The 12,305-nt window shown below is 33.8% G+C and overlaps 1 pseudogene; it reads left to right on the forward strand.

Moving 5' to 3' along the window:
• Nucleotides 1-1,776: 1,776 nt before the first annotated feature.
• LOC130948199 (putative disease resistance protein RGA1) lies at nt 1,777-5,247 on the forward strand (annotated as a pseudogene).
• Nucleotides 5,248-12,305: the final 7,058 nt, after the last annotated feature.

Genomic DNA, 12,305 nt, shown 5'->3' on the forward strand with positions numbered 1-12,305 from the left:
ACAAGGTCTTCATTAGTCACTTTTGGCAGCAGTTGTTCAAGCTGCAAGGCACTACACTCACAATGAGTTCTTCATACCATCCCCAAACCGATGGCCAAAGTGAAGTTCTTAACAAGACTTTAGAGATGTACTTACGCTGCTTCTGCTATGAGAATCCAAAGGGTTGGCTGAAACTTCTTCTATGGGCTCAATATTGGTATAACACTTCATTCTACAGCATCAAGATGACTTCTTATAGGACTTTATTTGGCAAAGATCCCCTGAGACTCATGCGATACCACAAGAATTCCAATGATGCACCTCACTTACAAACTATGTTGCAAGAACGGACCAGCTTCTTGAGAGGCTCAAAGTTAACATTTTCAAGGCTCAACAATTTATGAAAGATCATGCTGATAAAAAGAGACGACACTGGGAGTTACAAGAAGGACATAGTGCTGGTTAAATGACAGCCATATCGTCAACAATCGGTTGCGCTACGAAAGAATCATAAATTGGGGATGAAATTCTTTGGTCCCTTTAAATTCTTACCAAACTCAGCCCTGTTGCATACAAGCTGCAATTGCCAGAAAGTGCTAAAATACATCCATTTTCACATTTCTTTATTAAAGAAGCTTCGTGGAATGATACTCAACAATATATTCCACTGCCATTGACAACTAGTGAACAAGGTCCATAATGCCACAAGTGATCTTAGCCAAAATGGTGATTATGCAGGGCAGGTGAGATACTCTAGCTGTTGGTGCAATGGGAAGGCACTCCTCAAGAACTTGCTACATGGGAAGATGCTAAAGAGTTCATGAAGTATTTTCCTCACTTCAACTTTGAGGACAAGGTTGTCTTTAAAGGGGAGAGTATTGTAATGAGTAAAAAAATGAAATAAGACAAAAGGGGTAATTCAACCACAAAGAAAGCTAAATGCAGAGTTAGTTAGAATTGAGGGACAGATGGCAGCAGATCAAATACGCAAAAGTTTGAGGCAAAGAAACAATACTCAGCTCAAGGACTATGTACTGTAGGCAATGAGTGGTAATCCCTTTTCTATTTGAATATTCTTCTCTTCTCTATGCTCTCTCTCTGGTCACTAAATCTCTTATTATTGTTAGGTTAATTTTCTTGGAAGAAGACTTGAAGGCTTGTGCTACGTCTACCGCTTGAAGACTTTCTTTAATTTTATTAAATTCTTCTTATATAGTTGGCTACTATTACATTAAGGAGTCATTATGAACTCCGACTATTAATTCTGGTTTATTCTTCTTTCTAATTAATTCTAGTTACGTTTCAACCTCAACCAAAACAATTAAACAGCATGAGTGAATATGGGGAACGAGTATAGGCCCCTTGGATATTTTAATAACTCCTTGTATACATATTTTATTTGTGATGGTTTTTTAGGAATTTTTAAATAAATTAAATAAAATTTAATATTTTATTTTATTTTATAGATTGTAACAGAATAAAAAAGGTTGATTAATAGTCACCTTATTAGTTAACACAAGTGAATGAGTTTATATATATCTTAGTCATTTAATGGTGCTTAGTCCGTGAAATCACTTTGGATTCCACTAAACAACGTGCAATTGATATATTGTTGAGTAATGATCATCGTCAACTAGTCTTGAAATTAATATTGTTTAGTCTTGGAAAATTAACAATTTAATAATTGTTTACTACTTCCGCTGGAATATTACATCGTAGATTGGTAAAGGTATCACGTGCCACATGACTCAAAAGTCAAATGCCGCAAAAACGTTTCTTTTGCACAAACAACAAAGACTGAACTCTCTGTTGAGGCAGTTTCCCCCAGTTTCCATTACTTGCACACTCTTTCCTACAGCCATCTGCACTCATCAAAGTAAAACCAATCTCTCATCTTTGTCTTCCTTTCTTCATTTGTTGCATTTCTGAAAATGGCGGAGGCCTTGCTTGGAATTGTGCTGGAGAACTTGATCCCTTTTGTCCAGAGTGAATTTGCAGCCTTCTTTGGAATCAAGGAAAAGGCTGAAGAGCTATCACGCACTTTAGAACTCATCAAAGCTGTTCTTGACGATGCCGAGCAGAAACAATGGTCTAATCGTCCTCTGAAGGTGTGGCTTCAGCAGCTTAAAGATGCAATGTACGTGCTGGATGATATCCTTGATCAGTTGCCAACAGAATCCTCTCGACTTGGGTGCTTAACTTCTTTGAATCCAAAGAAGGTGATTCATCGTCGTGAGCTTGGACAGAAGCTGAATGAGATAATAGGGAGGTTGGATCGAATTGCTCAAGCAAGAAGCAACTTTGATCTTAGACAAGGTGTGAGGGAAAGGCCAAGTGAAGTAGTTGAATGGCGTCAAACTAGCTCAACTATCGCCGTTCCTCAAGTGTACGGACGAGATGAAGATAAAGGGAGAGTTGTGGAGTTTCTTCTTAGCCCATCACGAAGCTCCGAGTTCCTTTCTGTGTATCCCATTGTTGGCTTTGGTGGTCTCGGGAAAACAACACTTGTTCAGCTGGTCTACAACGATCCGAAGTAGGTAACAATTTTGATTTGAAGATTTGGGTGTGTGTTTCTGAGAATTTCACTATGGAGAGTATCTTGCGTTCCATTTTAGAAGCTATCACAAATGAGAAGTATGAGCTCAAGGTTTTAGATGTAATGGAGAAAAAGTGAAAGAATTGCTACAAAGTAAAAGTATTTAATGGTTTTAGATGATGTATGGAAAAGAAGCCAAGAGATGGAATTGGGATTAACCCAAGCCAAATGGGATAAGTTAAGATCCGTATTGTCTTGTGGATCTAAAGGCTCTTCCATTTTAGTATCCACTCGCGATAATCATGTTGCAACAATTATGGGAACATGCCAAGCTCATCATTTGGGCGGTCTATCTGAAGAAGATTGTTGGTTGTTGTTTAAACTGCACGCATTTGGAGCTGAAAAAGAAGAGCGTGCAGAGCTTGTTGCAATAGGGAAGGAGATCGTGAAGAAATGGAGGATCACCTCTTGCAGCACTGGCATTAGGAGGTGTGATGCAATCCAGAAGCACGGAAAAGAATGGGTTGAAGTTCAGAAAAGTGAGCTTTGGAGTTTACCAGAAGAAAATGATATTATGCGTGTCTTGAGATTAAGCTACTCTTGTTTAACGCCAACTCTAAAGCAGTGTTTTGCTTTCTGTGCCATATTTCCCAAAGATACAGAAATCATGAAGCAAGAATTGATTTATCTTTGGATAGCTAATGGATTTATTTCATCACGGCGAAACTTGGAGGTAGAGGACGTTGGCAACATGGTTTGGAATGAATTATACCAAAAATCATTCTTCCAAGATGTGACGAGTGATGATTTTTCTTGCCAGACTTATTTCAAGATGCATGATTTAGTCCATGATCTTGCTCAATCAATTTCAGAGCAAGAGTGATATGCTTGGAGAAACAAGATCTTAATGATTCTTCAAGAAACCCCCATCATATTGTTTTTCACGGCATTGGTAAAAAACAATTCTTGAAGAGATCCGTTGAGAAAGCTGAATCCTTGCGGACACTGTATCAATTGGATTCATATGGATTTCCTTTCAGTTCTAGATTGATTCAAACAAATAATTCTCTTCGGGTTTTGTGCATATATGGTAGAAAGATACCATCTTTTGGGAGTTTAAGTTGCTTGAGGTATTTGGAACTTCGTGCTTTGGATATAAAAAGCTTGCCTGCTAGTATTTGCAATTTGCGTAGATTGGAAATCTTGAAATTAATACAGTTGAATAATCTTAGCCATCTACCGAAACACTTGACGAGGATGCAAAATCTTCGGCATCTTGTCATTGAAAATTGTGTTTCTCTAACTGGTATGTTTCCTGACGCTCATAAATTATGTGATTTGAGAACCCTAAGTATATACATTGTGAAATCAGAGAAAGGGCATAGTTTGGCAGAGATACGTCATTTGAATCTGGGAGGAAAACTAAGGATCTCAGGCCTAGGAAATGTTGGGAGTATATCTGAAGCTAAAAATGCCAACTTGAAGGGTAAACAAGACCTTCGAGAATTGATTTTGTCATGGAGCAATAGTGGTAAGAGCAAGTCCGTATTGGGAGCAGAAGAAGTACTTGAAGCGCTTCAACCTCACTCCACACTCAAGCTGTTGACGATACATGAGTATGAGGGATTACATTGGCCAACTTGGATGGGAAACAATTCTGCTACCCACAATTTAGTTTCTCTTCGACTTGACTATGGAATGTGCGGGCATCTTCCTCCAGTGGGAAAACTTCCATTTCTGAAGAAGCTTCTGGTAAGACGCATGTATGATGTGCAGTACATTGAGGAAGATGAAAGTTATGATGGTGTTGAAGCAATGCCATTCCCATCTTTGGAGAAATTGGAACTGTACTACTTGCCAAACGTGGAGAGGTTGTTGAAACGGGAAACAACACACATGTTCCCCTCTCTTTCTAAACTCTATATCTATGAATGCCCTAAACTTCAATTGCCGTGCCTTCCACATGTTAAGGACCTCAGTGTTTGGGGATGTAGCAATGAGCAACTGAAGTCAATCTCTAATCTCAACGCTCTTAATGTACTATCTCTTAATCTAAATGATCAAGTGTCGTGCTTCCCAGAAGGAATGATGGACAACATGACCTCTCTTGCAACTCTCGAGATATCAAAGTTCAGAGAATTGAAGGAACTGCCATCTGACATCACAAAACTCACTGCTTTGTCTCATCTAACCATCAGTAACTGCGGTAAGTTGGAGTATTTACCAGAACAGGGTTGGGAAGGCTTATCTTCACTTCGAAAACTGTTAATTGATAACTGTAAGAGTTTGGGATCCTTGCCTGATGGTGTCCGGCACTTAACTTCACTTGAATATTTGGGTATTGGTGACTGCCCAATGTTGAAAGAGCGGTGTAAGCAAGGAACAGGGGAGGATTGGCACAAGATAGCACATGTTCCTGATTTAGATATCTGGTAATATTTGTATGTATTTATTTTATTCTTAGTCTATACATTGCTTATTCATTATTTTCTTTCATTTTGTTGTGTATTTGCATAATCATGGTTTCAATATGTTGTATTGTGTTTTATCTTCATTTGTACTGCTCTTTCGAATTACAGAATCCAAAAAAATCTTGTATTTACTTTTCAATTTTCAGGATATGGAAAGGATGTGATCAAACTCGCTGCAAGTTCTCCGTTGGAATTTTTAAGTTATTAGTTTAAAATACGCAGGATTTTAATTTTTCATATGGCAGTAGATTTTAAATTTGATGATGGCCTTTTATCCAATTTCAAGTTTCAACTTATATATTCATTTATCTTTTAGCCATTAGCCACAAAAATTAGTATCTATTATCTTTGCCAAAATAAATTATCAAATTATAGAAATTGAAATTGGCCCCTTTAGTAGTTTTTAATTTGTGTCCTTGATTGATCTTATGCTAATTTGTTTTTCTATGGAAGACTTCAAAAATAATGATTTTTTAATTTCAAATTTTCAATTATTATAAATCGCAAATTGTCCATATTATTCTTGATGTTTATATAGTTCAATTCCTACTATAATTAAGTCAGTAACAACTAACAAGTCAAGTCATTCTTAGTATGTATGTACAAATGGAATTACAAGTCATTCACAACAGTGCAATATATAAATGTTCTATTCAATTTTATAATTTCTTTTTTTTTTTTAATTCTGTTCATTGAAGCCACAACTGAGTTCAGTGAGTTGTCCCTTTTTCTTTATGTATATTAACATTATGATTTATTAATAATACAAGAGAATCACTTCTTTTAAATCTGGAATTTCAACAAGTTAGAGATATTTTGATTAAATTTTCTTATCCTACCAAACAAAGAACTTCAAGCCATCTATCGGTAGCTCTATAATAGTATTAGAGATGGGAGGATTACTATTTAGTATTTAATTTAAATTCGATACTTCATATTCAAATAAAATATACAATAAATTTATTTCACGCACATATTTTATATATAAAAAACTTATACATATTATATGCTAACGTATCATTAAGAATATTTACTTTCTAATTGTGCATTCGGTTAACAAATAATTTTAAAGAACATGAGAATAGCCATGATTTCTAAAGCAGTAAAGCTCAAACTTTATTCTTTCGATCTATTCTTAATATATAAAAGTAGATACATAAGCATGTACTACATTACTTTTAAAATATTTCTTTTCTCTTAGTAATGTTATGTCAGTAATATTGCTTACTTTACATAACTTTAGAATCAACCACTCAATTCTTGTCAAATCAATTATTATTTTTAAATCAGCAAAAAAATAAAATATACAAATAAAAAACTAAAAAATAGAATCCAATAAATTTGTAACCTACAAATACATTGAATTAATATTCCTATATTTATTATATCTTACCATTATAAACAATACAATAAATTTATAACCGCAACAATTAATTTAATTTTTATAAATAACTCACTAAAAGTAATAAATATCCATATTACAAATGTCATAATAATATTATTAATCATAATAAATTTTACGTTATAAGTATTTAAATTCTATACCATTTAAACTACATATAAATCTCTTATCACTATTCCTTCACATAACATCAAATTTAGCACAAAAATTTTATTTTCGAATTACACATTTCAAACTTACTCAATAGAGCATCATTCTTTCAGAGCAGAACAATTATAAATCGAATAACTATCCAAGATCTAATGGCCATGCAATGAGAATCTGATGATCAGGTAGGACAAAAAAAATCACAACATGCATCATACATTCATACTTACTCAAATATCATATACCTAATGATAACATAAATTGAACGAAATTGATGACAAATTAGGATGGAACTATGTTAAATGTAAAAAGTGTCAGAAGAAAGCATATAAAAAAAAGAAACAACTACATTTGTGGCACATGTAATCAAACACCATAATATCCAACAATAAGGTAACTCTATATACTTTTCATAATCTCATCTATCAAATTATTAGTTGCTGACCCAATATTTATTTTAAGTTCATAATTCAATTAAAGGTTTCAGATCAAAGTGTTATAACAACTTTTGTACTATTTGATGGCGACGCAAAAAACTTATTGGGCACAACTGCTTCAAATCTAATGATATTTCAGAAAAATAATGACATTGAAGCATCACCCATCAAGAGATTAAAGAGAAAGAAAATCATACAAATTCAAAGCACATATTCGGAAGAAGAACGTACATACAAAGATGGAACCAAATAACACAATAGAAACTCCATCAAACTCAACAATTCATAAAACATGTATTCACAAGAACCTACGACAAAAAGAAAAAAGTAGCAACTCTAACAACCAACAAAAAAATGAGGACGAGGGCCACATAAGATGACTAAATCCATTAACTAAAACAAATGTAAAATCAAACCACCAAATAAAAATGTTACTTTGTATAACTCCAACATCCAAATCTTTTATACTACAAATTATTTAAAATAAAACATTTTTTAAATTTAACTTCAATTTACACATATTTAATTTATTTCTATAAAACATAACAATTTTTAATATTTATTATATACTATCATTAATTTACTATCCCACACATCGCGCGGATCTCATTCTAGTTTTAATTTATTATTATCATTCTTCAATTTAGTGTGTGTTTGTGAAGATACCAGAGTTAAAAATAAATTGAATGAGAATAACTTAAATATATAATATATTCCTTTTATTTAATTGAATATAAGTGCTTATTTATTTGAGAAGTAACTTCTTTTTTGTGGCTTATGACCTATAATTCAAATGGTATAATCTTTCCATACTCATTTAAAGGTAATACAATTCAAATATTGAGTTTCTTCTCAATACCAAACTTCTTCACACCTCTCATCTCCAACCACTTGAATCGTCATCAACACCCTTACATAATATCAAAATATTTTATGTTTCAATAGGTTATATTATAAATGTAATAGCCTGAAAAAAATAAATAAATAGATAAGCTGGTGGGACCCACTTCTAGATTTTTATTTTTTTCTTTCTCTAATCCTAGCCACACTCTTTTACTCACCTCCCACCGCCGCACACACTCCTCACTCACCTCAGACTCTCTTCCCCACAGCACACACACCTAGACTCCACGGAAAAAGAAAGAAAGAAAAGGGAAAGAGAGAATAGGGGAGACCGCAAGAAGCGAAGGGAGGAAGGAGGGAGCTGTCCACACCAAGCCACCACGCGAGGGGAGAGAGAGAGAGCCACGCCTTGTCACTGCCGGCCTGGAGCTCGCCATTCGTGTCCCGTCACGTCGCCGCCAGCTGCGTCCAGCTCGCTGCCGTCGCGTCGCCATCAGAGGCCAGAACCGAGAGATGCGTCCGAGAGAGGGGACGAGCGCGAGAGACGAGACGAGAAATGACAGCCGCTGCGCCTTGTCTCCGTCGCTGCTGAGCTTCAACCGCCGCCATGCCAAGTTGCTATCGCCATTGTTGAGAGAGAAGAGAGAGCTCGAAAAGAGAGAAACAGAACGTGTGAGAGGAGCCATCGTGAATAGAGGGCTGTTTCGTCATCGGTCACCGTTCGAGTCCACCTTGTTGTTGCGCTAATCCAAATTCTGCGCTCATTCATTCCATTCTACGTCAATCCTCCAATTTTGACACTCCGGATTCGGTATCTTCGGTCCCTTGGGACCAAGTTGTGAGTAGGCTTTACATTTATAATTGTTTGATTGTGCATCTATAATTATTTTGACATATATCTATTATGATCTTTGAAGTATACTCACTACATTTGTCTAGAACGGTTTTAAATTGATTAGAATAATTGTTTTATTAAAATTGAATAATTCATTTTTAGAAGTTTATACTTTTGGAACTATACATGAGACCATATATATTTTTTATGAGTTTTGCATTATTCTAAAATGTTTGAATTTACTTGAATATCTGTTTTTGAAGCATTAAAGTATTTGTTGGTATTCACTTAGTTTAAAGATTGTGAAATATATTTGAAATGTGTTATGATTGAAAAAGTATGATTGGAAAGGATTCTGATGAGAAAGTAATATATATTTTGATTTGATTCGATACCTTATATATTTGAAAGATCAAATATTTGTTGTATTTAAAATTATATGTTTTGAATTGGTTTGGGAGGCTCGTATTAGAAAACCGTAGTTAACGGTGGTTATGACGTTAACTTAGATGCATCTAACTCAGACCCCAGCTAGCAGGGGTGTTGCTAGCCTAACGTGTAGGCCACACGTTAGATCTGTTATTCTGTTAGGACACACGAGAGGAAAGGGCTACCCATTGAGGTGGAGCCGCCCAAGTGTGGACTTTTGATTTGATTTCTGTATGAGAACTCCCTTATTGATTCACTTATTATTATCAACTATTATTTTCTAATTAAAATTATTTTAATCTGATATTTATATGGTTTTATGTCGATTATAGATGTATTGTCTAATCACTGAGTTGCAAAACTCACCCCGTTTTTTCTTAAAATATTTTTCAGGAACAATTACTTGTCTATGTCAGACTCTCTATTCAAGATGTAACGATCTGCAATGAGTACTTATTCGTTGACGAGTTCTTAGATGTATATATTCTCCATATAACACAGGCAGGGTCCAACCATTCTTAATTATTTTAATTTTTGTTAAAAATGTATAGCTATTTATTTTAGAATTTGTAAAATATTTGTAACTTTCTTATTCAATTTATATTTGAGTATATTAGGCTTGCTATAAGATTATTTTTCTGAGCGCAGGTCATGGTTCATTTTGGGCTGTAACAATATAGAACTTGGAAATGATTATATACATAAAATTTTAATTGAACTAATACTAAATATTAGAAAAATAAATTTCACTTTTACTTTTAAATTACTATTTATGATATATAATTTTACAAATATACTTATATAATCTAAAGTGAAATGAAATTAAAATTAACATTGGAGATGCTCTAAGAAATGTTCGGTGAAAACATTATGCAAACAATTTTCAGTGTCCCACTTTATTTAAATAGAGTCATTTAAGAACGAAAGAATTATAAAATTTAACATTTATGAAAGGTTATGAAAGTATGTATCAATTAGTATCTATGAAAGGTTAATTAACGAAGCTATGCAATTTGTTAGAGTTAAACCCTAAAATGGTCCCTGAAATTGGTATTTTGTATTAAAATCGTTTCTGATATTTTAATTGCACTAATTACATCCCTGAGATTGAAAAAAATGTACCATATTAGTCTCTGACCTATTTTTCATTAACGACTTGATGACATAGCATGATGACGTGGACTGTATGTGACACGTGTCACTTCATGATTTGGCCACGTGTAATGATATGATGATGTGGTGCCCAGTGACATGTGGCATGCTGATGTGGATGGTTGTGCCACGTGTCACAATGTTATTTGGCCACGTGTCATAACAATATTCGTCCACGTGTCATCCATTATGCCATCGTTGTATATGCACCAAATTAGTCTCTCACTTTTCATTAAGTGACTCATTTTAGTCTGTCAAACTGAATGTCGTGCACCAAACTAGTCCTTTCACAAATTTTTTATCATTTTTTTTAAATTTAAAATTTTAATATCTTGGATACACTAATTTCAATTCTATTTTTCATATATAGTTTAAATACAAGTGCTTTTATAAAAAATTTTAAAATTTTAGTTTTAATTATATAATTTTTTAATAATTTAACATTGGTAAATTTAGTAATATATAAGTATGTTATTATAAATAAATAATTATATGATTGATTAGACACATTTTTTTCATAAAAAAACATGTGTTTTTAACAAGAAATTAATAATTAAAATAAATATTTTTTCTTATGAAATACACGTTTTCGTTATGTATAAATGAGCTAGATTGAAGGAACTTCAAGCACCCTCACTACCACCTTTGACCTCTGCAGTCTAGACGAAAGAGGTCGGAGATGGTAATGAGGGAAACTTGAAATGCGTTCACGTCAACTCCAAGACGGCGGCTATTAGAGGTATCCGCAAGAAAAAAATATTTTATAAAAGTATTGAAAGGGGTCGGAGATGGTAGTGAAGGTGTTTGGAAAGCCTTCACGTCAACTCCAAGTCAGCGATTAAGGTATTCGCAAGAGAAAAAATATTTTATAAAAACATTTTTATTTGAAGAACATGTGAAAAAATAGAATTGAAATTAATGCATTCAAAAATATTGAGAATTTTGAATTTATAGAAAAAAATGAGAAAAAACTGGTGAAGGAACTAGTTTGGTACACGACATTCAATTTCAGGGACTAAAATGAGTCACTTAATCCAAAGTGAGGGACTAATTTGGTGCATATATAACGATGGCATAATGGATGACACGTGGACGAATACTGTTGCGATACGTGGCACAACCGAACACGTGGCCAAATAACATTGTGACACGTGGCACAACCATCCACGTCAGCATGCCACATGTCACTGGTCACCACATCATCATATCATTACACATGGCCAAATAATGAAGTGACACGTGTCACTTACAATCCATGTTATCATGCCATGTCATCACGTCGTTAATGAAAAATAGGTCAGGGACTAATATGGTGCATTTTTTTCAATCTCACGAATATAATTGGTGCAATTGGAATCTCATGAACGATTTTAGTGTAAACCGTCAATCTCAAAAACCATTTTAGGGTTTAACTCAATTTGTTATGTTCAACAACCACAACCTAATAGCTATGAAAGGTTATAACGATGAATTTGTCCCGCTTGCTCCTTTAATATATCCATGAAGATTTGTCTTTTTAATATTTATTAGTCTGCATAGTAAAAAAAAAGGATTTTGCTAACATACTATTTAAGAGTACTTTTTAAAAATAGTAAAATGAGATTTTATTTGAAAGGTAAGATTTTAAAATTTTCAATAATATTAAATATATATTTTGTTGGAGTTTTCTTTTAGCACTGACTGCACTTTGTATTACAAATAATTTCTTTTCTACAGCCATCCTCGCTGGTCAAAGCAAAATCAATCTCTAATCTTTGCCTTTCTTTCGTCGAGTTTTATGCACAAAATCTTCGAAGTTTTATCCCACTTGAGGTATTTAAGACTTTGTGATCTAGATATAAAGACTATTTCTAATATAGCATATGTTCTCCATGTATATTTGTGCTTTTAGTGACGGCAGGAGCAAGTAGAGTTAGTAGGTTAATTATATTAGTTAACCGTAATAAAGAAATACAAGTCTCATATTGTTTAGGATAGTGAACTTTGTGTTATGTTTTAATCACACATCGTTTAAGTTATGAAGACTTTTCCTTCTCTTCTAATATAAATAACTCATGTACCTTTTATTTATGAA

This window comes from Arachis stenosperma, chromosome 9 (assembly GCF_014773155.1).
Source record: "Arachis stenosperma cultivar V10309 chromosome 9, arast.V10309.gnm1.PFL2, whole genome shotgun sequence".
In the NCBI taxonomy this organism is placed as follows: Eukaryota; Viridiplantae; Streptophyta; class Magnoliopsida; order Fabales; family Fabaceae; genus Arachis; species Arachis stenosperma.